This window comes from Papio anubis, chromosome 1 (assembly GCF_008728515.1).
Source record: "Papio anubis isolate 15944 chromosome 1, Panubis1.0, whole genome shotgun sequence".
NCBI lineage: Eukaryota > Metazoa > Chordata > Mammalia > Primates > Cercopithecidae > Papio > Papio anubis.
The window spans coordinates 79,973,633-79,999,621 of record NC_044976.1 but is presented as its reverse complement, the minus strand read 5'-3'; the positions used below and the strand labels follow the sequence as shown (position 1 = coordinate 79,999,621).

The window sequence follows — 25,989 nt, the reverse complement described above, 5'->3', positions numbered from 1 at the left end:
CTAGAATATTTTGGGGGCTTTCCTTGTGCTGTTTTTTTGTTAGTTAAATTTTTTCTTTTGTCTCTCTCTCTCTCTCTCTCTCTTTTTCTGAGGCATAATCCTGGGCAGAAATAAAATGTCTTGAGTCAGGCTATCTTTCCACAAGGACATGGGGAAGCGGGGTTGTATGTGAATGCGCTAATATGATTCTAAGTGCTTTCAAACTGCTCCTTTTAATTCTCTCTGTGGCATGTAATTCCTGAGGGACATGCACCAAATTGATAAGATCAGTGCTAAAGTGAACTGTCTCTTCTGGTCCCCAGGAGCCTCTGGCTGAAGTGTCAGAATACAATTGTGCATTAGTGGTGTTGCTCTCCTGTAGAAGAAACACTTCAGCACACTATTGACATCACAAGCAAATTAAAAGACTCACCAAAGTTAATATTCTCACATTATAACGACATCTCCTATAAATTATTAAAGCCCACACAATTTATTACCCATGTTAGGGGGAAAAAAAAGCAAGTAGAATCATGAGGCATGCTACTTAATGATTTATTTTTTTTTTGGTCTTCAATGTGTTGAGGTTTATAAATCATCCTGCTCAACTCTGCACTGCGCCAAGGAAAACGCAGTTGCTAGTCATGCCCTCCTCTCACCAGTGATCACCTATGCACCGGATGGAAGCACACTCATTACTTGAGTATCTATCAGCAGCTCTCTCTTTCAGACTGACTGTTCCTTTTCATTACTGTACTGCTTAAGCATGGCATTGAATGACTATGATTTAAGACTTTAGATGATAGATCCAAGCCTTTTCAGAAATAAATATTAACTTCATTATTTAGGCAAGGTAGCCAAACTGACTTATATTCTATCTCAAGGCTTTTAAGTAAATCAAAGTTTACTTAGAAATCTTGTGATGTAAAGTCTGGTCCTCCAGCTATACCACTAGTCTGTCTTGATTAATGTCATGTTTTTAAACAAACAAATATATTTTACTCCACTCTGAGTGGTGTGTTTTCTCTTTCTAGCACTGGACTCAGGCAAGCCATTCAAATTCTGAGAAACACATTTCCTAATCTATGCAATGAGCATGCTGTATTAGTCTCTAAATTATTATCTTCCAGATATAAAAATCTGATAGAGTGCAGAACTGCAAATCAGGCAGCAATTTGCCCTGCTGCTGGTCTTCCTGAGAGCCCTCTGCATATTTGCCTGGGGCATCGCTCTGCTTGCCCTCAGTTAGGTCTAAGAGGCCTGGGGTCTACTTTAGTCCTGTCTGCCCCTTCTTTTCTATGCTGGCCATAGAACAGAAGAAATATTTCAAGAGGAAATGAGCTATATTGAGAAGAATAAAAAGTTTGAGATGGATTAGAGCCACTGAGATTCTCCTAGAAATAATGGGCAAATGTTCTAACAACTCTAAAAGTTCCTCCGGGGTTAGCTTACAATTCAAGGCTTTGGCGTCCATTTGGTCTGGCAGTCTTTGCTTATTTGCACATGTGCCCTTAATGGTACAGTCCTATTCCAGGCTGGACATCTTAAGTACAAACACTGATCTATGCTCCGGAACAGTCACCAGCATGTCTGATTTTGAAAATAGCGTCACATATTACTGTCCTAAAGTTAGAAAAATAAACGCTCAAGTGCAAACTAAAAAGGCATGTAAATACAAGTTGTTTTAATACAGTTTCTCTTGTAAAGGCAATTTGATACACATACTTCTTAGGAACTAAAATAACAGACATCAATAATGCATGGGCTACACATTTAATTTGCTTTGCAGAAGTAAACAAACATGCCTATATTTTTCATTTGGAGTCTCAAAACTTGGGAAACATAGTTGGAACTTTTAAAATGTGTTATTTTAGATTATATCCGATAAGCCTGCATTTGTATCCCTGTCTCTGATATCACCTGAATGGACATCACTTAAGCTTAATGAGACTTGGTTTTCTCCTCTGAAAAATGCAGACAGCAATCCTTAGCTGCTTCCTAGGGCCAATGTGCGGTTAACAATAGATGATGAATTTAAAAAATAAAACTGTATGGAAAGATGAATTATTATGTTGATTTTAACTAATAATGATTAAACCCAATGAAATTCTAATTCCATTATCACTGGAATTATTTCTAATCCGAGAAGAAAGTTGGAATTTCATTCATCTCCCGTGAAAACCTTTCTCAGACAACATTTACACACTCCTTTTGCTTGAGGAGACTGTTGAATAGGTGGAGTAAAGGAGGGACTCATGCTTACCTTCTATCTCCAGGAACTGTACCCTGTTACAGATATCTTAGAGTACACAGGGGCCAGGACTGGTACTGCTGTTTCTTTCTTGTTGGATTAAATGCAGTAAGCATTTATTGGGCTCCAACCATGTTCCAGGTCCTTATTCACCACAGTCAAATGAATGAGTGTAGTCAAGTCTCACTACATATCAAAAAATAATTTTCCTGTGTAGGTATCCTTTTCCCAAAAATGTGAGTGTTGGAGTGTGGTGAGGACAGAAAGGCATACTTGGGAAAGTGAAGTTCAGGCATTGGTTGCCTAAGATCTTTGGACAGACATTCAACTTATTGTAGAAGTTGTAGGATAATGCCCTGTTGCAGAACAAAGGCTTCAGTGGCCTTTGCTAAAATGTAAGGTCCACTCTGCTGATTAGATAGAATCATTGAACCTTATGCTACCCTATATATACAATGGAATCCATAAGCACCCTCCCAAGAGGGGAGGCATTTAGATGAGCTCTTTAAGACTTAGGTATTGTGTACCATGAATGAACATGAAAGGCTGGTGGCATAAATAGCCATTCATTCTGTCAACAACATTAATTGAAAACTCAGGGGTGCATAAAGCCCCATTCTGGTTTATTGAGTAAGCCACAAGAATACCTTCACATCTGTATGCAAATATTTCACAACTGTGAAACTGAGGCGTGAGTGCCACTGATGTGAAGAGGCTGTTTAGCAATAACATACACATCAGCTGGGACTTTTCCACATAATGTTTGCCTGACCACTTATGTGTCATAATTTTCTGCAATATACATGTCCTTTAAAGGTGTTATGGCACTTGTAAATACAAAAATTTGTTCCAGCGTCCTCAGCAAAATACCACCAATTGGACTGAAAACCTTGGCAATGTATATTGGCAAAGTAGTAGCATGTGTGCTACGTAAAGGTCCATGTATTGATATTTCTTTGCATTCTATAAAAGCTTCAGGTTTTGAATAGTTGTATTATATATGTATGGGGTGAACAAATCTCAATTATTGTAAGACCTTTAGAAGCAATATTTTTTCATGCTTAATATATTCTCTCCTCTCTACTCTTTTTCCTAACCTACACTTTGAGAATAAGAAATGACACCTGTTTTACTCTATCAAGGAATCTACCGAAACAGCCAAAGGCCTAAGTTCCTTCAAGGCCTTGCCAATATTAGCTGTGTGACTTCTGGTTGGATAAATTGCTTAACCTTGTTGAGTTTGGCTAACCGAGACCATTCTGCCCTACCTGTCATTCAGCTCTGCACCTTGAAAGCTGCTTACTCTGAACATCTGTAACTCTGGGAGTGAGGACTTTTTTCTGGCTCTGGGAATACGCTCAGTTTACCAAAAAATGCAAACCAGAGTACCCTACAGTTGTTACTTCTGAAGGCAGACTTCAACCAAAGATAGGTGGAGAGTTGGCAGATAAATATTCCAGCTTCTTTACCCCTTAATTGAGCTAACACTGGGCTGCATTCTGTACCAGCTTTCATGGCTCCCTAGCACGACTGAAATGTCAAATTGGAAACCACCTTGAAAACACACCTTCTATTGGCTTTCTTCCCGTCTGTCTCATTCCATACTCCCTATCAAAGTTTCTGGGGATCAACTCAATTAAAGTACAAACAGTCACTGACTTACAGTGGTTTGACTTAAGATTTTACAACATTTTGATGGGTTTATTGGGGGTATGAAATGCATTTCTGACTTATAATATTTCAGCTTAAGATGGGTTTATCTAGATGTAACCCCATTGTAAGTCGAGGAACAATGGGATTTGCATTTGAATCTTTGTCTTACATTTCTGGGGGAACCCATTAAAGTATTTAATTTTCTGATGTGTAAAATGAAAACAGTGCCTGTTCTACCTATCCGCATGGTTATTATGAAGATCAAATTAGATAATATATGTACACATGCTTTGAAAATTGTGAAACACTAAATAAATTCACGTTTTAAACATTACTGCTGTTGCTATTGTGTTTTTTAAACTTTAATTCAAACGTAAAATATTAGCAAATATAATTCTTTTTTCTTTATTTTTTCATATGCACTTTCTGCTTTTGTAGAAAGAATTATATTTTTTAGCAAATATAATTCATTGGTGGTAAGCTAAAGATAAAAAAAATCTGAAAGTAATATGTAAGATAGGAAGTTACTGACAAAGGGTAGAGAATCAGTACCACAGGATGAAGAGAACTTTTCAACTGCTACTGTAACACCACCCAACACCCACATAACCCTCTCCCCCAAATGACAGATGTCAAAGGCAAAGGATTAGAAAAGAGACGACTGGCTTTTCCCTATTGTTACATACTTTTCTCAGGAAGAATATCTTTCCATCTTTTCTTTGTTTGGAAGGTACCTTTTCATTATCTCATAAATTCACAGGGCAGGGACTGTGCTTAAATCCTTATTTTGTAGAGTTCTTTAAAAATTTAATCTGGTTATTCAAATATTCAAAAAGATAAAGCAAAACCGTCTTACTAACCAAAGACAGACAGATGGGGGACAGACAGAGGGAAGAGTTCAAGAAGCAGCAATTGTACATAGCCGCCTCCACTCATCACCCAAAAGCCGAGACAAATATTAAGGCAGAAAGCTAGAGACTGCTTAATCCTGTGTGTTACCTCTCAAAAGCAAATGTGTGGGGAATTTTTCAGGAAAAAAAAATCTGTTGTGCCCAGAGTTTCTGCAGTTTGATACATTTTAATCACCTCACTCAGAAACCTGTCCCCTCGGTCCCCCTCAAAAAAAAAAAAAAAAAAGGTAAAATCCAGGGATTCTGGAAATAAAAGTTCATAGATTAAGATCCTAGTTTCCCTCTGAGGAAAACACAGTCGTAGGTGGTGGGTGGTGAGGAGCTCTGATCCGCCCGCTCCTTCTCCCGACTCACTGCTGTTAGCTCGTGCCAAGGAACAAGTCGGTCAGGGAGCCGCGCAGCAGCCGTAGCTTTTAAGGACACAGGAAAAACACCCTTGGAGCTGGAGGTGGCAATTCACTGAATTCGAATCACTCTAACAAGCTGCAATGTAACATCTCTGGGGAAGGTGTGAGCTGACTTGATCAGAGGAGGAGAGGAAAAGAATCTCAACGTGAAAGGACCAGTTCGAATGCCTACCAAGAGTTTGAGAATCACTAGTGGTGAAGGTTGGTTCTAAGACATGCGATCGTTTCGGGATGAGAATCCACAGGCGACTCATTGACTGGCACAGTCCTTTTGAGATTGTTAAGCAGATCACTTCCATCAATATTGAGCCAGGAGTTGAAGTGGAAGTCACCACTGCGGATGCTTAAGTCAACTATTTTAATAAATTGATTACCAGTTGTTAAAAAAAAAAAAAAAGAGAGAGAGAGAGAGAGATCCTAGTTCCCACTGTGATGGTATTAGGAGGTGGGACTTTGGGTAGGTGACTATGTCATGAGGGTAGAGGCCTCATGAATGGGAACAGTGCTCTTATAAAAGAGGCCCCAGAGAGCTCCCTCACCCCTTCTGACCTGTAAGGACAAGGAGAAGACAGCTGTCTATGAACCAGGAAGCAGCCCTCACCAGACGCTGAATCTGCTGGCGCCTTGCTCTTGGGCTTCTCAGCTTCCAGAACTGTGAGATACAAGTTTCTGTTGCTTATAAGCCACCTACTCGATAGCATTCTGTTATAGCAGCCCAAATGGACTAAGACACTCAGATGTAGAACTACTATTTAATAGCCCAAAGAGCTATGAAAGCAAATGCTAAAGCAATACATTCATATTGCAGGCTCATGTAATTATTTGTATCTTGCCAAACTAAATAAGTTTTATTAACAGAATGAAGAGCTTGGCACTTCAGTTTTTGTGACATTGTAATTTTCTTAAATGTTAATCAATTTTGACCACATTTGCCCCAGTACTGAACATTCTTCGGTGCAAATTTAGTTTTAGCGTGTGGTTGACTGCCATGTTGAAATAACGATCTTTGGTAATTGTTAATAATTTTAATGAAGTTGAGTACATTCACAGCAGTTACGGGAATGCCACTGCACAGAATGAAGTCTGTCATTACAGTTACAACTTACCTCCTGCAAAAATACTCTTGAGATGTAAAAATAGGCACATCGTTCACAATCTTTCAATCTGCTAAGTGTTATTACTCCCATGTTTACTGGGAAGGTACAGTTAAGAATTGTCCTCTAAATTTGTTCCCTCAAAGGCTTTTGTTTATCCTCATTTATATATTGACTGGCTTTCTTTGTGATCCTTAGTTCATAAAAAGTATTGCATTTCTCAATTTCAAACTGGATTCAGGAGGTTACTTCCCACCCCCCGCCCCCCTGCTCCTGTAATACTTAGTTGGTGCTGCTGGCATAGCACATGTCACACTCTATTATAGATAGCTGTAGAAGTGTCTGTCACCTCCATTAGACTAGGAGTTCCCTGAAGGCAGTAACCACCATTTCATTTTTGCCTTCTTAGCACCTGTCAGTTCCTGACATCTAGTCAGTGCTCAATAAGTGTTTGGTGATTGAATCAAATAGACACAATGCAGTGTGTTTATATTAAATGTGTTTTCTGCTTCACTTTACACCAGTTGCTACTTATCTTATTATACTTATATTCTTATAAAATAATACATTTTAAGACCAGAAAGGCACAATCACATTTGGGTTACTTTTTCAATGTAATTGTTTTTCAAAAGCTGTTTGCTATCCAATGGCTTATCAAGTTTTAAATATTTTCTTTCTGAAAAGTAGGATTTCAAAAGATTTCTAATTTTTTAAAATGGATTTTTACATTGTCAAGAAGACACATAATAGGTGAGACCAATCTTTCACCTGATAAGTGTGAGAATTCCTACTACATTATGATTTGTTCAATTCAAGCCACTGATTTTAAATAGGAAAAGGAATGGAATAAATGTTTTTAAAAATCCCAACTGTTGAAAAGTTCTGTAATATAATCTAAAACAAATATACCAACTTAACTTTTCCTTATAATAAGGAAACTGGTAGTTTCAAAAACCATCTGCAGGATAAATATTTATGGAGCAGAATGACAACTTGACTTATCCAAAGCATTGGCATACATTTTCTTAGTTAATGTTTGACGAGGCTTTTCCACTTTGAATTCTTCAGTGAACTAAAAGAAGAGTTTCATTAACGATTTTTGAAAGATAATGAGGCCGTGATCCCTTTCCAGATGTTTCATTCGTCAAATAATTGTGATCTTTCTTCCAAATCGCCATGGTTGCTTGATTCCTATTTTCTTGTTTATTGAGCAGTGATTTATAAAGACGAAGAGAAGTGCCAGGCAGATGATGGGGATCGGATATATTTCATCTGTCTCCAACGTACAAAATCTCGTACTCTGCATTATTATAGATTCAAAAGTATATTTATAAACCTAAAAATTGGAAGCTTGTACTCTCCTGAGCCCGTGTATATAAACATATAATAAAGAATATTCTTTATGTGTTTCTACGTACATACATAGTTGTCTATTTATGTACAGAAATATATAGAAGCCTCTATTTTTGAACTCCCTGAAGCTTCTTGCTTATGGTCAGCCGTGCCAACAAACTTTGCATAATTTAGGCATCATTTTACCTTACAAAAAATTGGAGCCTCTTTAGATTCATTACTAAAGGATAATCATCTCAGTTGTGGATAGAGATACTCTTTTTTAATGGTTTTTGCTTAAAAGCATAGGTACACTTTTTTGTCTACAGAAGGAATTCAAGAATATGGCTTATTTGCAGAATTTTCCTTGGGGTCTAGGAAAGAGACTTGAATTTTTGCTGAGAGTAGACTATTCTAATTATATTTTCAAATATTTCAAAGTATAGGAATAAGAGGTAATGGAGCCCAAAACCCAAATTAAGGTGCACTGAAAAAGCTACATTTAAATAAGATAGTAGATAAGTGAGTGATCACAAATAATGCAACATCAACAATAATCAAGCTAAGGCTCAGTGTACACTATGCACTAAATACTATTGTAAACACTTCATGTATTAGTTCATTTTTGCCCACAGTGATCTCATGAGGTAGATACTAGTATTAACCCCGATTTACAGATTAGGAAACTGAGGAGGCACAGACATTTAAATATCTTACCCAAGTTTACAGCTCCAGTAAAGGATAGCGTGGGATAGAAACTGGAGCAACTGGTCTCTAGGGTGATTGTTATTACACTATTTAATAGTGAGCACCAGGTGATATGAGAACTTTGAGCTATTTGTGTTTTATCCTGCTACTGCACATGTTTTTTGTAATTGCTCCCCAAACTGTCATTCCGTTCTATTCACTTTGACTATGTTGGTTCTAGTTTTGACAAATGGGCAAAGAAAAGTGGTAACACCTTTCAAATACAAAACCAAAATGAGCAGGTATTATTTTGCATCCTTTTTGGCATTATTAATATTCTTGTATTTTGACCATCCTATTTCCATTCCTTGGAAATTAATGAAAATGCGTTCAGGTCACAAACAGAAATGTAATTGGGGTAAATGGGTTATCCCAAAGAAGGAATGGGAAAATACCTATACCCAGCTACTTCCCTTCCCTGAGAAGGGAAATTGCTTTACTTGAGCCATTCCTCCACCCAGGCAGCCAACAGTCAATACTTTATTGATATAAGGAATATGAAAGCTCCTCGTCCCTGCCTGCACCCCCTTCCCCACCCCTACACACATACTCTAAGGGCGAATTGACCTCTGGTGCTCCAGAGCTTCCTGTAGAATCAAGCTTTCACAATTTTCAGCTGAATATACTTCTTATTTAGCTTTCTTCCTTTAACCTGTCCTTCCTTCCCCTTCCCCCAAAGCACTCCCTCAATAAATCAGTTTTATAAGAATCATTTTCTTAGTTTCCGCATTTAGGGATCCCAAGTCAAGTTGAATGATACTGGAAGTGGTCCTAAGAAGCAGAACTAAGCTGAGATTCGGGAGGTGGATGGCAATAAGGCTCTTATCCCTGGTGGTAGGTGCATTATTAATCCCTGGCATCATATACCAGGGTGATTGTTAAGATCAGGTGTCAGCAAACTATGGCTGTGGGCCAGACCCAACTCACTTCTTTTTGTAAATAACGTTTTGTTGGAACACATTCATTTAACAAATTTTAGACAGAATTGAGTATTTGAGACAGAGACCATATGAGCTCACAGCCTAAAACATTTATGATCTGGTTCTTTCCAGAAAATATTTGCCGCCTCTGGCTAAAATTTTCACCCATGATGGCAAACTGGGTTGAAATACAGGTAGAAGGGGATGCAGTAGCTGTTGCAATGTCTCTGCCTTTGAGAGGTATGGGGAAATTGGAACTCTAAAGATATGGCTAATTGTTGCTAAATATCACTGATGCATTGAAGAGATAAAATAATAGGATGTATTAGATATCCATTGCTTTGTCACAGATTGTCACAAATTAGGCAGCTTAACACAACACACACTTATTATCTCCATGTTCTTATGGGTCAGGAGTCCAGGGATGTCTTAGTTAAGTCCTCTGCTTTAGAGTCTTATACAAGGCTGCTATCCAAGTACCATTTAAGGCTAGGGTGTCAACAGAAGGTTCAACTGGGGAAGTATCCACTTTCAAGCTTACATGATTGTTGACAGGATTCAGCTCCTTGTGAACTATTTGCTGAAGGCCATCCTCAGGTTCTTGCCACATGGGTCACCCCAATATGGCAGATTAATTGATCAAAGCCAGCAAGAGAGGGATTCTGGTAGCAAGAAGGAGGTGACAATCTTACATAGCCTAATAATGGAAGTGATGTCCCATCACTTTTGTCATATTCTGTTGGTTAAAAATAAATCACAAAGCCAGCCCATACTTAACGGAGTGGATTACACAACGTCATGAACACTACAAGGCAAAGCTCACTGGGAGCCATCTTACAGTCTGCTTAATACACAGACTCAGTTCTATTATATGGCATTTAAAGCAAAAAGTGAGAGTCAGAAAACCTCATTAGCATCATTTAAAGAGACATCCTTCTCTTGTAGCTAGAAAGCAGACAGATTTGGAGATCAGGTTCATGGCTCATTTGTAAGTGGAATAACTTTAATGGAGGCTAAATTCTCAGCCTAGGCAAGTTTCCTGTGCAAAATTTAGGGCTCTGAAATAAAGGAGTGGTACTCTGAAGTTTGGGATAGGGATATCTGAGTAGATGATCACCTTACAACTACATCGTCCCCTGAACATGTGTGGCTCACAGAAATGGCTAGTAAGCCCCCTTTTCTCTTGTTGGAAGTGAAAGCTTCCTTCATGAGTACTATGCCAAGGTCTCAAATGAGGCAGATGCCTTATAAGACAATCCTCAGATCTGCCTGTGCTTTCCCTCATGGAGGTCACACTGATAATTTGGGCCACATTTCAGCATGACCCAGCTAGGGAATTGATGGCCTGTTAAGGAAGGAAATGAGTTACATACTCCACGTGATATCTAGGACTTGATTGCATATATGCTCAAGGAGTATGCCTGGGAGGGATCCTGAGGGTCCTGGCAGAATATAAAGCTATGTAATGGACAGTTTTCTCATATGGGGTTGTTCTGTTGAAACTGGATTTAATACCTAGCAAAGTCTTATATGATAGGTCTAATGTAAGACTGGGATAGCTCTTGGTAGCTTGGAAAAAGTGATGGGTCACATGAAATGAAGTAGAGATCCTGGCACTATAGTAATAGATTGTGGAGAAAGAAATAAACCAATAAAAAAAAATGAGCATACAAAAATGGGTTCATTATGGAAGACTGAAATATCCATATCTGACTATGTTCCCTAGGAGAGCTTGGAGGACATGTTGTTTATTAACATGATGAGGAATTTGCTGATCAGGCAGATTCTAACATTGTGGGGAAGCATAGTTCTTCTTAAACCAGGGATAGAAGGACATGTGATTAAAAGACTGGGGTCCATTGTAGCAAGGGGGATGGTAGGATTCCAGATTAACAGGGGCCACAGGGAAGAACTTAATTGTCAGAAGCAAAGGGAGTGCAGTCACCACAATGGGAAACTGGGTTGAAATGGCTGCTGTCTGGGTGGGGGTGGGAACTGTCCCAAGGTATCCATGGAAATGGTTACTATGTGAAATGGCAAGACAGATGAGTCACCAACAAGGGTATTGGTTCACACACATAATCAAAAGCGATAGAAAATAATGAGCAAAAGGCTGACTCGGATATCTCAATGAAAAGTCATAATTTCTTGCCTTGTCTTCATACCTGAGTGAGTTCTCATACCCAGAAACTATTGACTGAAGGAGATGCTGGGTCTCCATGAGACAGGAACTGCAACATTATAGTAAATGTGTGACTCCTCAGTTCTTCCCCAAAAGGACCAAGAGGTATTTACTCAGAAAACTGTACACTGGAACAAAGAGAATGCTCAGATCTTTTTAGGATTGGTAGATATAAGATATGAGTTGATGCTGACAGCACCACCATGGGCCGCTTGTTAGAGTATGGACATGTAAGTGTCAGGAAATAAAAGGAGTTCTGATCTAGACTTATTTCACAGTGGGTTTACTGGGTTTACACACTCATTTAATGATCATTTTTCTAGTCCTTGAATGTATAATTGGCATGAGCCAGTTAAAGGTTGATTGAATTCTCCCATTGTTTTCTTGACCAACTATTGTACTGTCAAGGTGGAAAGTCTTTGAAACTATCCTCTATGGTCAAGTTAGTAAATCAAAACCAGTTATCACATCCTGAGGAAAATTGTACAGATTAGTGCAATAAATAAATACTACTCCAAAATAGATAGTCTCAAAGATTTAAAGGATACATAGGTGAGGATCCTCTATCTGCATGTAGCTGAGCAATCTAGACCATATACAAATTAGATCATGGAGTTCTGAGCCGAGTACTGCCAACTGAACCAAGTTGTAGTTTCTATCACAGCTGTTATGCTGCATGTAATATATTTACTAGGGCAAGTTAACCAGATACAAGATATGTGGTTATTGTTCTGGCAAATGTGTTATTTTTAATACCCATTAGGGAGGGGGGATCAGAAGCAGCTTGCAGTCATATGGATTAATAACAAGAGTCATGATCTGTCCCAGTGTTATGTGAGTTCTCCAGCTTAGTCCAAATATAGTCTGTAAGGACTGGGACTGTACAGACATTCTACAGGGCATCATCTTTGTGGACCATATGGATAAAATCATGTTAATTGGACCAAGGAACTCACTTTATAGAAAAGGAGGTATGGCAATGGGCACATGCTCGTGGAGTTCACTGGTCCTACCACACTCTGGCCCAGTTACAGCACCAGTTTAGAGATGGCATCCTATGAGGATAAGTATTATCTTTTGGAGTATAGTGTGCACTTTAAAGCAACAGATACTATACGGTTCTCTGTCCTCAATAATTAGAATATATGAGTACAGGAATCAAAGAGTAAAAATAAGAACTCCACTCAACCATCACTCTCAGGGACCCATTCCTGCAACTACAGGTTTTGTGAGTCTAGAGGTCCTAAGTTCCAGAGGAGGGAAACTTACACTTAGGGGATCTAGGAAAAGTCTCAGTAAAGTTAAAGCTATGGCTATTGCCAGATTACTTTGAGCTCCTTGTGCCAATAGACTGGCTGGCACAAAAAGTTACTGTATTGGCAGGGTAAATGACCCGGTTATCATGAGGAGGCAGAAATGCTGCTACATATTAGAGACAGGGAGCAATGTGTTTGTCACTCAAATGATCTGTTGGGCCGCATCTTGGTATTCTCATGCCTTGTGTAACTGTAATAGGCAAGTACAGCAACCATAACCAGATTAGGGCCTGGTAATCAGGTGCTTAGACTACTAAGTTTTGAGAATTTGGCTTATGCCTTCAGGCAATCCATCTAGACCTGCAGAAGTATCGCCCATAAGGAGGAACATCTGGAAGAGTGATGAAGGGGTAGATGATGGTTATGTTATGGGCTTGGGACACACTGCAGCAGTGGAAGCTACAGTTTGTTTTACTCATCTTTGTCTTATACAGGAGCCCAGGACATGTGAGTAACCAGAATCCTGAAGCTGTTGTGCCTGAATGGAGTAAACTAAATGTCAGAAGCAAGTGGTTCTGAGCCTTGCAAAGGGTGGCCTACAGTGGCTGCTGTTGGTATCCTTCTTGCTCCCCAGAGGCTGTTAAGTGTTTTTGGCTGCTAACAGCTCATAGTTCTCTCCTTCCCAAAGATTAGCCCTCAGCTGAACCAAACTAACTTACCTGAGAATTATCCTCCCTGGAGATAAGAGGAGCTAACTCTGTAGTACAATATATGCTTCAGAGCTCCCCGAAGGAGCAGGCTCAGCTAAGGCCAGTTTTCATCCTTCTTAGCTACCTTCGTCCCTGCTTTTGCCTATTCTGCTCCTCTTGCTTCCCTCCTCCCAAGAACACTCGCTTTGTAAATCATTTTCAGAACAACTTTAATCTCTGGCCCTGCTTCTAGGGATTCTGACTTAAGCACCCATCTTCTACTATTAACTATACTGGAAACATATTTTTTCTATCCATATCACTCTGACCCAAACCTGATAGTATGCACATGAAAGGTTGTATACATTGAGGTTGCCAGTTTTGTTTTGTTTTTAATTTTACCTCCTGAACCTAAAATCTCTCCTTAACTTATGATCATAGCAAAGGCTCTCATTTTCAATTCTCAACCTCTCTATAACTCATAAAAACTATTCTATTTTTGTCATTCTCCCAGCCTTCTTCTATACTGATGCCAGCTATTTTTTAAAACACGATTCTTATCATGTTACTCCCCTGATTAAACATTTTGGTGACTTTCCACTGCTTCCTGGATGAGGTCCCCACTCTTTAGCATAACATACAAGGCTTTGTTTATTGGGCTGCAATTTGGAGCCGAATTATGATAGACTGTTCCTCCTACCACACAGCCTGTATACCATATGCTATAGTCATAGTCAACAACTTCTTCTTCCTTGAATAAGACATGCTTTGGTTTGAATCTATGTTATTTCTTCTGCTTGGAATGGCCACTTCTTGGTTTTCTGCTTGATGAATACCTACTTATACTTTAAGATGCACCCTAATTTATTAACTTTTTTGTGAAATTATTATTCACCAATCCAGTACCTCTTTCCAAACCCAAAGAAGTACTAATAACTCCCTTCTTTGTCTTCTTATAGCACTAAGTACACACCTGTATTATAACACTTGTCATATTCTTTGTTATTGTTTATTAACATGTTTTTCACCTCCACACAACTTTGAATGTTCCAAGAATCATGTGATTTGTCTTTGTACATCTAATAATGTGTATTAATTGAAGGAAGAACTTGTCTTTTTCTTAGATAGCTTCACAGCCTGACAAGTTGATTGGTTCTGTCCTTGCTCCTGTCTTCAGTCATTTCCCTCTTGTTGGCGATTTTGAAACTGAAGAGTCTCTGGACAGCTGTCTGTTCACCTAAGTCTAATGACTCTCCACGGCGTCAGTCCGTCATTGCTTGAATTATATAACTTTCCCTCTATGCACTCAAATACATTCATGCTCCCTGTGATTTGTAACAAAGGAGGGTTAAGAAATAAACTTTTAGCTTGGTGACATAAATGCAAGCTAACATTTTCTCTCTCCTTGAAGGTGGTAAGAAGTAAGGAGAAAGTGAGAGAAAATTGCTTGACAAGTAAATAAATCCCCACCTCCTTCATAACTTCCTCTCTGTGCTGTACTCACTCTGAATGCCAATTTAATTGGTCAGTTTTTCTGCTTCATCTAAATTTACATATAACCATAAAGTGATGCTTTTTACATTTTTAGCTTTTTCTAAATAAAATTATTTCTTTACATTTTTGAGGGGCTGGATTGTGAATCTCACCTAAGGGAGTTAAAATAAACACATTTTTTTTTAACCCCAGTATATTATTAGAAGTTGTATTAGTGATCCTTGATTAAACTAGAAGGTAAAAATGATAATTAAAAGTCCCTGCATTATAGCAAACCCAATGGTTAATGTGGCATAAAACATGGTTATGAGACTCTGGCCTGATAATATTCATTTTTTTTTCCTCCAGCCACATTCTCAGCCTCAGCTCCTTCATCTCCCTCTGACTTCAAAGGAATCTCTGCATGAAGAGGGAGGGTACACAATAGAAGAATTGGCCCAATTATCCCCTTCTGTTTGGAAATGGGTGAAGATTACAGATATGTTTTACTTCTTCCTGTGCTTTGGACTATATAATGTCAATTACCTCAAGCAAAACCTCCTACCCTGGCTAATACATAGATTTGGATTATACCAAAAATTGCATAAAATTGGAAACAAGACATTAACAATAATCCGTAATGGTGCAACATAATAGAATACATGTTTATATTCATTGACTTTAGCTGGTACCAAAAAAAAAAAAAGGTAAATTAGTTTAGAGATTTAAATTTTATATTTATTATATCCTGACCTTTTTGCTCCTCCTTCACCACCTTGTATTACGAATGAGGTAATTAAAAGGAGTCTACTTATTTTTTGTTCTGCTATAGCAGAACCAAAACATTTTTGCCCCCTTAAATGTGTTTGTGTGTATGTAAATGTGTGTGTGTGTGTGTGTGTGTGTGTTGTGTGCATTGATCATTTTAACCAAAGTGTGAAAATGAAGTTGTAATGCTAAAGGCCAAAGGAATGAATTAACCTGACCTATTAATTAAAAGACCGTGCTTGAAGTATTAACCAGGAACCACTGTTAGACTTTTCATTCTCAACCCAACATGGGAAGGCAAGCACAGTAATCCCACATCACCTCTGGAAATGATGTCAGGAAATGTTTTCTCAGAGTCAGCTACTGGTCAAGACTTACATCAAGTTAAACAAAATAATGAAGGATCAGGGATTCTAAAAGGGCCAAAAGTTCGAACAGGAGACCTTTAGCCCCTTTGCCTGCGATGCATAATAATACTTCCTGTTTGTTTGATATGTCCTTACCATACTCTGAAAGAACAAACACTTATAACTTCCATATTAGGGACGAAGTCTTCTGTCCCCACCCTTCCTGTTTAGGATTATTTTCCACAGAAGTGAATCAGTGCAGTTTGAACTACAGAATGAATATGACAACAAGAACAAAAACCCCAAATAGGCCAATCTACCTAAAGCCATGTCTTATTAAACTTCCAGAATATTTGGGAGTGTCCATACTACAGAATAATTACATATAACTATATATGAATTTAAGGTTGGCTTGAAGTTTAAAATGTCTTTCATAAAAACTCCACTTTCCTTATGTGAGTCTAGATAGATCATACAGTTTAAGATTCACCAACAAAAGCTTGTAGCAATAACAAAAGTGGGAGGCTCGACTTCTAAAAACAGCTCTTTCCTGTTAGCTATTTCTGCCCACAAATACAGTTGATTGCAGGTAAGTAGCATGTAAGTATTTTTATCATTACTAAAAGAGTTTGGACATATATAAAATATAAAGGAATTTTAAAATTAATTGATTGTTATTTAAGCCTCCAGCTTTAGTGGCTTGTTATTATTTTTCAGTCAGCACTTAGGCTTTACTTCCTAATGCCCCAAGAAAATAGAGTAAGAAACTTGAACACAAACCTTTCCACCAGGTAACTCTAGAGTTTATAAGCAGCAATGAATGACATTTCCTCAGGAAAATCTTAGAAATTATCACTGTTGCTCTTTTTATTAGTCCATGTTTAACCTGAAGCTAGAAACTACGTCCCATTTATTTCCGTCTCCAGAATTTGTATTACCAACTGTGCTATGTTGAAGTTTATATGACAGGCCATTTCAACACTTTTGTTTAGTTAAAGAGGAGTGCATCACTTTTAAAGAAAAGCATGATTGCCAAAAAATATAAACAGCCCTAACTTTGATTAATATAAATATTTTAAAACCAGAACGTTCTGTTACATCTTACAAAAACAATTCGAATATAGCTGATGGGAAAGAAAAAGTGCTTTCATACATTAGACAGATCCAACAAAATACAGCTGCAGACCAAATTTTAAGTAAATATGAATTGTTTGTCTTTTCAAAGGGCTATGGTATTTACTTAAATGGAGTTATTTTAGAGTACTTTATGTTTCATTAGTAAAAACGAAAGTTTTCAAGATAGTTTTATTTTTGAAGTATCCCATTTAAGTTCCAAGTCCTCTAATTTAAAAATGCCATTAAAATTAGTCCCCCTGCCCAGTGAGGGTTATTTGCTAATAAGCCACTGGACAAGAGATGTGTGAAGTGAATAGATGAAGAAAAACGTTGACAGCAAAAGGGAGGTCTAGGGGGTGAAGTTAGTTTATTAGGCCCTGTTTGTCACGAATGGCCCTGCTGCACATATAAAAGCAAATCCCTCTACCTTAGAAGATTAATTCTGAAGGAGGCACTCTTAGGTCAAAGTATACATAAGCGTGTGCCTAATCTCAGAGAAATCAGGCTATTTTCTCACAGCAATTAAGCAGAGGTCTGGGGTTTCACCCACAGTGTATTTAAACACAGGATACAATTAAACCCCAACGTATTAATATCTTTGCTCTGCAAAATTACCCAGGAAATAGATTTTGCCCTCTTTCAAATGAAAAGCAAGTCAAGTTAAGAGAATAACTTGATTCTTAGCTAAGTTGCTTGAAATAAGAGTATCGTAATTTCTTCTAATTGCAAATGTCTTATAGACAGAGGTAGTTCTTACTTTACAATAGGGTAAGAGTTATAAGCTTTCTAGTTCCTTTAATCTAAATAGCAAACCTTAGAAGTGTGCTTGAAAACGTATTGTTTTTAAACTGTAATTAAAATTCTGACGCAACATATGTGAAAAATCAATTCATTATAAAAATCTGAGAACTCACTATTTACCTTCAGCAAAATACCTTCAATGAGGAGAAGCTTTGCAACCAATGCGAAGAGTAAAAACAGTATACATAAATCTTAAGCAGTCGAGTGCTCGGAAGGGATTGCTTTCTACAGAGGTTTTTCTGGAAGTTATTTTATTCATATACTCATCTCAAAGAGCGAATCTTCTAGGGAAAATTGTAGTCAGTTTAAAATACCGCTTCACAAAGAAAAAATAAAAACAACAAACAACTTTTGTTTGTTGTACATCAGTTCCCTAAAGGCAAAAATTTTTTAATAGTATAAAAGTTATATTAAATAAACTACCACCTTTATTCAGATCTTGAAAAAAATAACCTTTCAGGTACTAAAAGATTTTTAGTACAAATATTGTTACTTCTACATATCAAGTTAGTATTCCAATTTATTGCCAAACCAAATTCTCTTAGGCTTTTTTAGAGAATAGTAGGGGAAGGAAGTTGGTCTTGGAATAGGAAAGGATACAAATTTAGAGTTTATCCTTCACATGGCTGAATCGATAGTTTTTTCTTTTATATAGGAGTTTCTAGCAAGATAGTTGTTGGTGTACGGTACAGCAGAATACCCAGTGAGAAATCCTTCAACCCATGACACATGAGAATGTTCTTATACATTAATAAAACTGAAAGAATGAAGCAATATAGGATGAATCAGATGTAGGAGAGAGTGGGTTGTGTGTTGTGTGTTGGGGAGGCTGTGTGGTTGCCAAGGTATTTTCCCATCTAACACTCCATTGTTGCTTTTAAGAGGAGCTGAGTACTTAAGGTAAAGTGCACAGGGCAATGTGTCTTTGAAAGCACACTATAAATAGTTTAGGCACTTTTTGGATGTGTGGTGGGATATGTGAGGAGGCATGCAATCTGACTTTTACGAAGGATTGTTTTAATAGGACCAATGACTTTAATAGTACTTCTTGCTGACATCACTGGCAAATTGGTCTATTCTGTAACCTTTACAATTGCAGCTTATCCCAAAATGAGTTACTTATTAAACAAATGTTCTTTTTTTTTTAGGGCAACTGACCTTTAAATGATTATTTCTCAGCACTTGCAACAAAGAATCTCACCTCTCCCCTTTATACTTCTGATGCTACAGTGAGTGAATCCATAACCTTTTCACAACATGTAAGGAATGTGCCACACGATATGGAATTGCAATCACTAATGAACACTTTTTCTTTTAAGGGGGAGTCTTATTACTTATTACTAAATTATTGCAATACACAGAAGCCATGCAAAAGTATAAAAATAGTTATTTTGATCAATCTGCAACCATTTTAGAAAATATTAACTCCAAAAACACCAAAGAATAATTTACTGCTAATGACAAGTTTCTACTGACATTTTCTACCATTAACTTATTTTTAATAAAAAAATTTTTTTTTTTTTTGAGACAGAGTCTCACTCTGTCTCCCAGCCTGGAGTGTAGTGGCATGGTGTTGGCTCACTGCAACCTCTTCCTCCCAGGTTCAAAGGATTCTCCTGTCTCAGCCTCCCCACTAGCTGGGATTACAGGTGTGAGCCACCACACCTGGCTAATTTTGTATTTTTAGTAGAGACAGGGTTTCTCCATGTTGGCCAGACTGGTTTCAAACCCCTGACCTCAGGTGATCTGCCTGCCTCGGCCTCCCAAAGTGCTAGGATTATAAGTGTGAGCCACCACGCCTGTCCTGTTTCCCCTTAACTTCTGAGGCAGAAGGGTGTGTGTGTGTGTGTGTGTGTGTGTGTGTGTGTGTGTGTGTGGTAGTGGGGGGTTAAATACTGTATTTGATTGGAAAAGCTTTGTCTTGAAAGTTCAGGCACTTATGCAATATTTGTAGGCAATTTGATTTAAACCTACGTGCAACTATAGCACAGTACCTGTTTCCACTAACTAGAAAGAAACGCTTTGAAACTCCAGAAGTATTCATGAAATATATATCATGTAATGTTAGAGATTTTAAGATTGTGCTTTCCTCAGAAATACACACATTTGTAAAGATGAAATGAGTATAATCAAGTCGTGGTTATCCTTAATTAAGTGGAGATGGTAATTATAAACTTTATTCTTTAGGAATCAAATCAAATCTAACACATATTTAGAAAAGCTAATGCTTTCTGGGATCTTTTAACATTGGTAAAGATATCCACACTACTTTAAGTCCCAATGGCCTTTTCTTGAGTAGATAGCCTAGTTTACAGTTTAGTGGAGCTGCTGAATCTGATAAAGATTTCATTAGCTTAAATATTTTCCCGCTTAAAGAAACTGATATTCCAATCTTGAAAAATTCCAAGGAAAAGTTTTTGATTTGAAGGATTAAAACACTATAACAAGCTAGCAGTTTTTACTTTACATACATTTTAGTGTAACATTAATGTACAAATACCTGCTTATGTTCAAGAATAAACTTTTTTTTCTTGCAAAGCTGACCTTATTGTAAAATGCTGTTTTAGAAAGGTGTTGGAGTGACTCATAAAATATTTAAATGTCAACCCTCTACAGAGGGTTTCACTTGTGTGTTCTCTCTTTTTCCCACATCTTTTACAAAAGGAGCATATTGGAATGAATTACAGAGAAGTCTGAGAAAATTTTTCTTAAATAATGAAAAATAGTTGTTTGGAAGGAATGTTCACTCACAGTTTTCTTTTCGACTCTGATTTGGTAATGTTTTGTAAAGCATAAGAACAGCCACAAGCCTTCATCAGAGAAATCAAAATTAATGTCCTTTGGAAACATTGGGCTCTGAAAGAAAAGGAAAATAACAACAGAGATATGACATACTTGGCTCCCTTAGTTTAATTTTGAAAAAGGCAAATCAATTATTATATTGGCATGTAATCACAAAGAAAAATGCACAGACTTAAGAGCAAAACGACTCATTGTCGAGACTTCCAGGGTCTTATTCATTCATTGTGGTGGCTGCTGACAAACAACAGAAGGAAATCAACAATGCTGGATAACATAATCATCAAGGGCTTCTATGTCTGTAAGCCATTTAAATTCCTGACATTGAATATTTATAGTGAGTGATACTCCTTTAACATAGACCATATTTCAGTCAGCTCTCAGCACTCCTGATCTTCTTTCATACCCACATTCCCTTGGCTTCATCAAGGCCCCCTCTAGCCTCACGCCTGTTCAAAAGCTGGGCACCCAGCATCACCGGCAGTTTCTCAACTGCCCACCCATTTTCCAATATCCCTGTTTTCTCTTCACACCAGTTTATCGTTAGCATACTATCTGCCCTTTCACAGGCAGCCCCCAAGACACAGTTGTATTTGTTTTGTACTTATCAATACAATGTAAATCAGCATGGGCTTACCTCCTTGGGGTTAGTGAACCTACCTTGTCTGTGAGCACAGACAGCACTTTGGTCACAGATGTGACTGGTTAACTGTACAAGCAAGGAGGATAAATCCACATCACAATACTTCATTCACCAAGGAAATCTGCAGTGGATTATGGCTTCTCTATGGTTAAGTCTGGTCTTAATTTACTGCTTTTATTCAGTTTTCAACCACAAACGAGCCCCTTATGAGGCATTCACTATGTAGAATTGACAACTCTTTTTATCTACTTGAAAAATATTTTTGGATAATAATTTATGGTTACAAAATATTTTAAGCCGTTTGAATAGTTATATTATATTCTTTCTGTGCTTAACGATGCAGTATCCCCTGTAAAAATGGAATGCCAGGCAATCTGGTAATTTTACGTACAGTATTTATAAAAACAGAGCAATTTGGCCATCTAGAAACACAAATTTAAAAAAAAAAGCTGTGCATATTTCATAGGAAGTCTTTTAAAGACTTTTTTTAAAGCTCTTAAATTGCATCTCAGGAGAAAATCAGAGTTCAGAACAGTATCTAAAGGCCCTATATATGGGAAAAAAATAATTTTGGCAAGCACTGTATTTTATTTATGGGTTATTATGCTTAAAATACCATATTTTGAATACCCTTCAGAAGGAAAAAAAGCTGCAGATCTCTCTGAAGACACAAGGGAGAATTCATATGCTGTTTATATTTTATACATGAAACCAAAATGTGCGGGTAGGTTTGCACTTTTTCACCATCAAATATATTCTCTTAATTTATATTCTGGATTAATGCTGTCTTTAAAAAATCCATTTGAAGATCTCATTATTATTGGGCATGGAGTAGTGTTCAAGGTCTGATTGCCAGTAACTGGAACTACTCTAGAAATCCCCGAGAGGCTGAAAACACATAATAAACCTGTAATAAGTAGCAAGTGCCAGGATCCGTTTGTCATTTTAGATGCACGTCGCCTCGCATTGCCAAGCAGTGATCTTGTAACTGGAAATGGAACCCACGTAAATAAGATGGAATGTATTATATAAATGGAGACAATGTAAGCAGCGTGGTTGATGTTCTCTGAGATGACAGAGTTCCTTTTGCATTGCTTCAGATTGAACCATGGGTACGCAAAACTTTAGAACTTTCCCCTTGGCAGAATTTGAGTACTTTCAGACTCATTGATAGTAAGAGATTCTTCCCGTTGCAGAATGAACTCCCCATAGGTAAACAAAGGAAACATTCAACTGAGGTACTAGCTGTGTTTTCCTCATTAGCGGCTACACTGTTCTGAGCAGGGAATGAGTGTTTGGGGAAAAGCATCCTTGGCATTAACAAGAAGGAAAGGACATTGCTTTTTACAAGGAGGAACACTTTATATGATTTTCTAAAACATCTCTCTTCAAGTGCCATATGTAAATCGTATCTTTTTTTAAAAAAACAAATTATGCTTGTGCTTCAGGGGGGAACTACATAAACGTGCAATAGAAAAATAATGAACTGTATCACTTTGGTTAGTTAACCAATTATTGCCTCTTTATAGACTCAGATGCTGTTTGAGTTGCATCATAAAAACAGGTGGGGTTTGTTGTTTGTTGTTTTCACTGGTTTGAAATTTTGCTCAAAAACATTTTTTAAAATGCTGTCGTTCTTATTATTTTAGAACTTGGAGCATTCTGCCTTTTAATCTGGTAGCTAGGTTACATTACCTTAATAGATGTTCTAATGAAGGTGTAAAAGAAAAGGTTAGAAAGGAGATAGATTAGGCAGTGGAAGCATCAGATTCAAATGCCACTTAATGTAATTCCTAAATCATTTATGTTAAAACTGTTTCATTAACAATATTACAACCACCCTCTGTTCAAACACATTAAAATACAGATAAGAACAACTTTACTAGTGGATTATAGAAGCTAGGAATTAGGACGACAGTGATGAGCTAGACTTCTCTGTCCTGGCAAAAATAGTTTCCAATTACTAGCCATGGATCAGTGAACAACAGATTCCCTAGGAATATTTGGTACGTTCTCTCTGATCTTCCTATACCTGTGTACCTGGATACCAGTCTCATTTTTCCTTCCTCTTCCTGACAAGCATTACATGTGAGGTAAGAGTGGGAGGGTCATTTAACAATGAATTTCCCCATCGTATAACCATTACAAAGCTATCAGAGCTAACTAACTTATTGTTTTCTAAGTCACTGTACAATTTCAAGGTTTTAATGGTGCTTAAAATATAATACCCTGTGTCATTTATTTCTTGAAGTGAAAGCTAGTGCCAGCCTTTGAAATTCATGTAAAACAAGTGGTTCAATATGGTTTGAAGAGAGAATGAAAACTCGATAAGCTATTAATCTACTTTAAATGCTTTCCTAATGGCTTGCACCTTTTCTTACTGATTTTTTTAAAATTCAGATTTATTCAGAAGAAAATCAAATTAAACATACATCCAAATTTTTATATAGCACATTTGTTAGAGTGAAACCCATATACACAGTGAGGCAGGGAAGATTGACTAATTAAATAATTTGAAAATAAAGGTGTGCCTGGTTAAACAGTATCAACTTGAATTTTTTGCCTAGTGCTCTGAAACTATGGGAAATATTTGAAATGGGAAACTGGGTACATGAGCATAGAGAAGGGGCTAATTTACCAACAATAATCCTGTGAGTGACACTTGGTTTGGGAAAGGAAATTGTCCTGTCTGACTACTGATTTGCAGAGGCGGAGGTTTAAGAGTTAGGACAAGCCAGAGGCATCACTGTGACTCCAAGGCACAGCTATAAAACAGAGCTGAGTCTGGTTGGTATGTCTGCCTGTCAGTGTATCACCAAGGAGCCTAGTGAGACATTAGAGGAAACTCACCAGCAATGTCATATTGTCTGAGAGACAATGCACACACAGAGAAGACTTTTGTGGGGAAATCATGTGAAGCATACAGAATTAAGATGTAAGGTAGAAGGACTCAAGGAGTCCAAGAGTAGAGGGGGATGAAAGCAGGGACTGCATCTCAACAGTGAGTGCGGCCAAGAGAACTAGAGCCCAGCCCAAATTCATGCAGGATATCAAGAGTCAAGTGCTACTGATGAAAAGATCATGACTTTTCCAACTCAGCAGAGAGAGTGCCTCTCCCCCAGTCAGCAGTGTGGTGCAGGGCACAAATGACAAGTCCAAAGAGAGGAAAATCAATGAAAGGTTGAAGAGTTACCAAAGTAGAATTAACAGGGACAGTAATAGAGTCAGAAAGCTTGCTCTTGAGTAAACGTGGAAGAATTCTCAGGAGCATCTGCAAGCAAGGCTACTTCAAGAGATACTGCTTGTAGAAAAATGATAACCATGCCTGAAAGGACAAACATGGGATCCAACAACATGATGTCTACGTCCAAGACTACGACTGAGACTGAGATCATGTCTTTCTATTTCTTAGTGAGAAAGTACTGGAAGTTAAAGAAAAGCTTATAAACTTTATTTTAAAAAAAGCATAAAACTTATGCAATAAGTATGATAATTGCATATATACATACATATATGTGCGCAAATGCCTAAATTAATTGCTTGGTAAGCGTATTGCTTTACTGAAATGTTTTAGTTAAGAACACTGGTTGCCAGTGTTGCAAGCTGCAGAACACTTACTCTGGTGCCATGCAGAGACACCTGAAATGGGGATGCGCCGAACTAAACATTCCACCACATTTTTGGCACCTAGCGAAGACTGGCCTTGATTGAATCTGCTGCACACCCGGTAACCCAGATAAATGCTACACGCCTGTCTTCTGAATGGGGGTAGCCTCTGATTTGAGGATTGCCAAGTAACCCAATTTTAGAATAGCACAAGTTTTAATTATATGTTTCATTTAACTGGCACCTGTCCTTGGAGGCTGTCATTAAAATCTAAAAAGCTATGATGTGGGAACTATTATTATTTATGATTTACAGGGAAGCAAAAATAAATAAAGAGAGAAAGAAAAAAGAAAGCAGAAAAGCTGAGAGGTTTCGAGGAGTGGTAGAAGTGGAAGACTAAAAATTCCACTGGTGAAAAAGAGCAACATTTTAATTACCTAGAAAACCGATAGAAAACAAAAATCCAGATCATCGAATTTTTGGTGTTTGAGGTATAAGTTTACTAAATACCTACCTCATCCACCACTTCATGTTGTGTGTGGGATACACCTGTCTTTTCCTGGGTAAAATGAAAGCAAAAACCTCTTAAATAAAATGCTTAATCCTGAGAAAGAGATTTTATAAAATAAGTTCCATCAATTTTTAAATCCCATACTATTTCATCTGTTGAAGAAGAAAATTCTGAAGAGGGAAGAGGTTGAGATATAGATGAAACAAAGTGGATAATGTGTTGTTAATCAATGATATTAAGTAGTGGGTACATGGGGTTTTATTTTACTATTCTGTTTAGTATAAATTTGGAATTTTCCATACTAAAAAGTTAAAAGAAATTCAATTTAGAGAAGCATTCAGATACTAGTGCATATTTATTTGGGTTAATTAATTCATTTTATGCTGCCAAATTTGGCCATAAACACAAGAACAGAACATCTTATATTAATTATATTATATTACTATATTTATGTTAATGATCTCACTATAACTATACCAACTTCTCCCAAAACCGAGAAACAAA

The 25,989-nt window shown here is 37.5% G+C and overlaps 1 protein-coding gene and 1 pseudogene across 23 annotated transcripts in view; one reads left to right on the top strand and one right to left on the bottom strand.

The window, feature by feature from the left end:
* Nucleotides 1-25,989, bottom strand: part of ADGRL2 (adhesion G protein-coupled receptor L2) — a 684,472-nt gene that overhangs the window by 391,820 nt on the left and 266,663 nt on the right. For all 23 annotated transcript variants that reach the window (XM_017962855.3, XM_021925156.2, XM_031654066.1 and 20 more), the window contains one exon: nucleotides 20,678-20,782. The gene's annotated coding sequence lies outside the window, so the exon portion shown is untranslated. The remainder of the gene's footprint in view (nucleotides 1-20,677; nucleotides 20,783-25,989) is intronic.
* On the top strand, nucleotides 5,129-5,598 carry LOC116274489 (annotated as a pseudogene).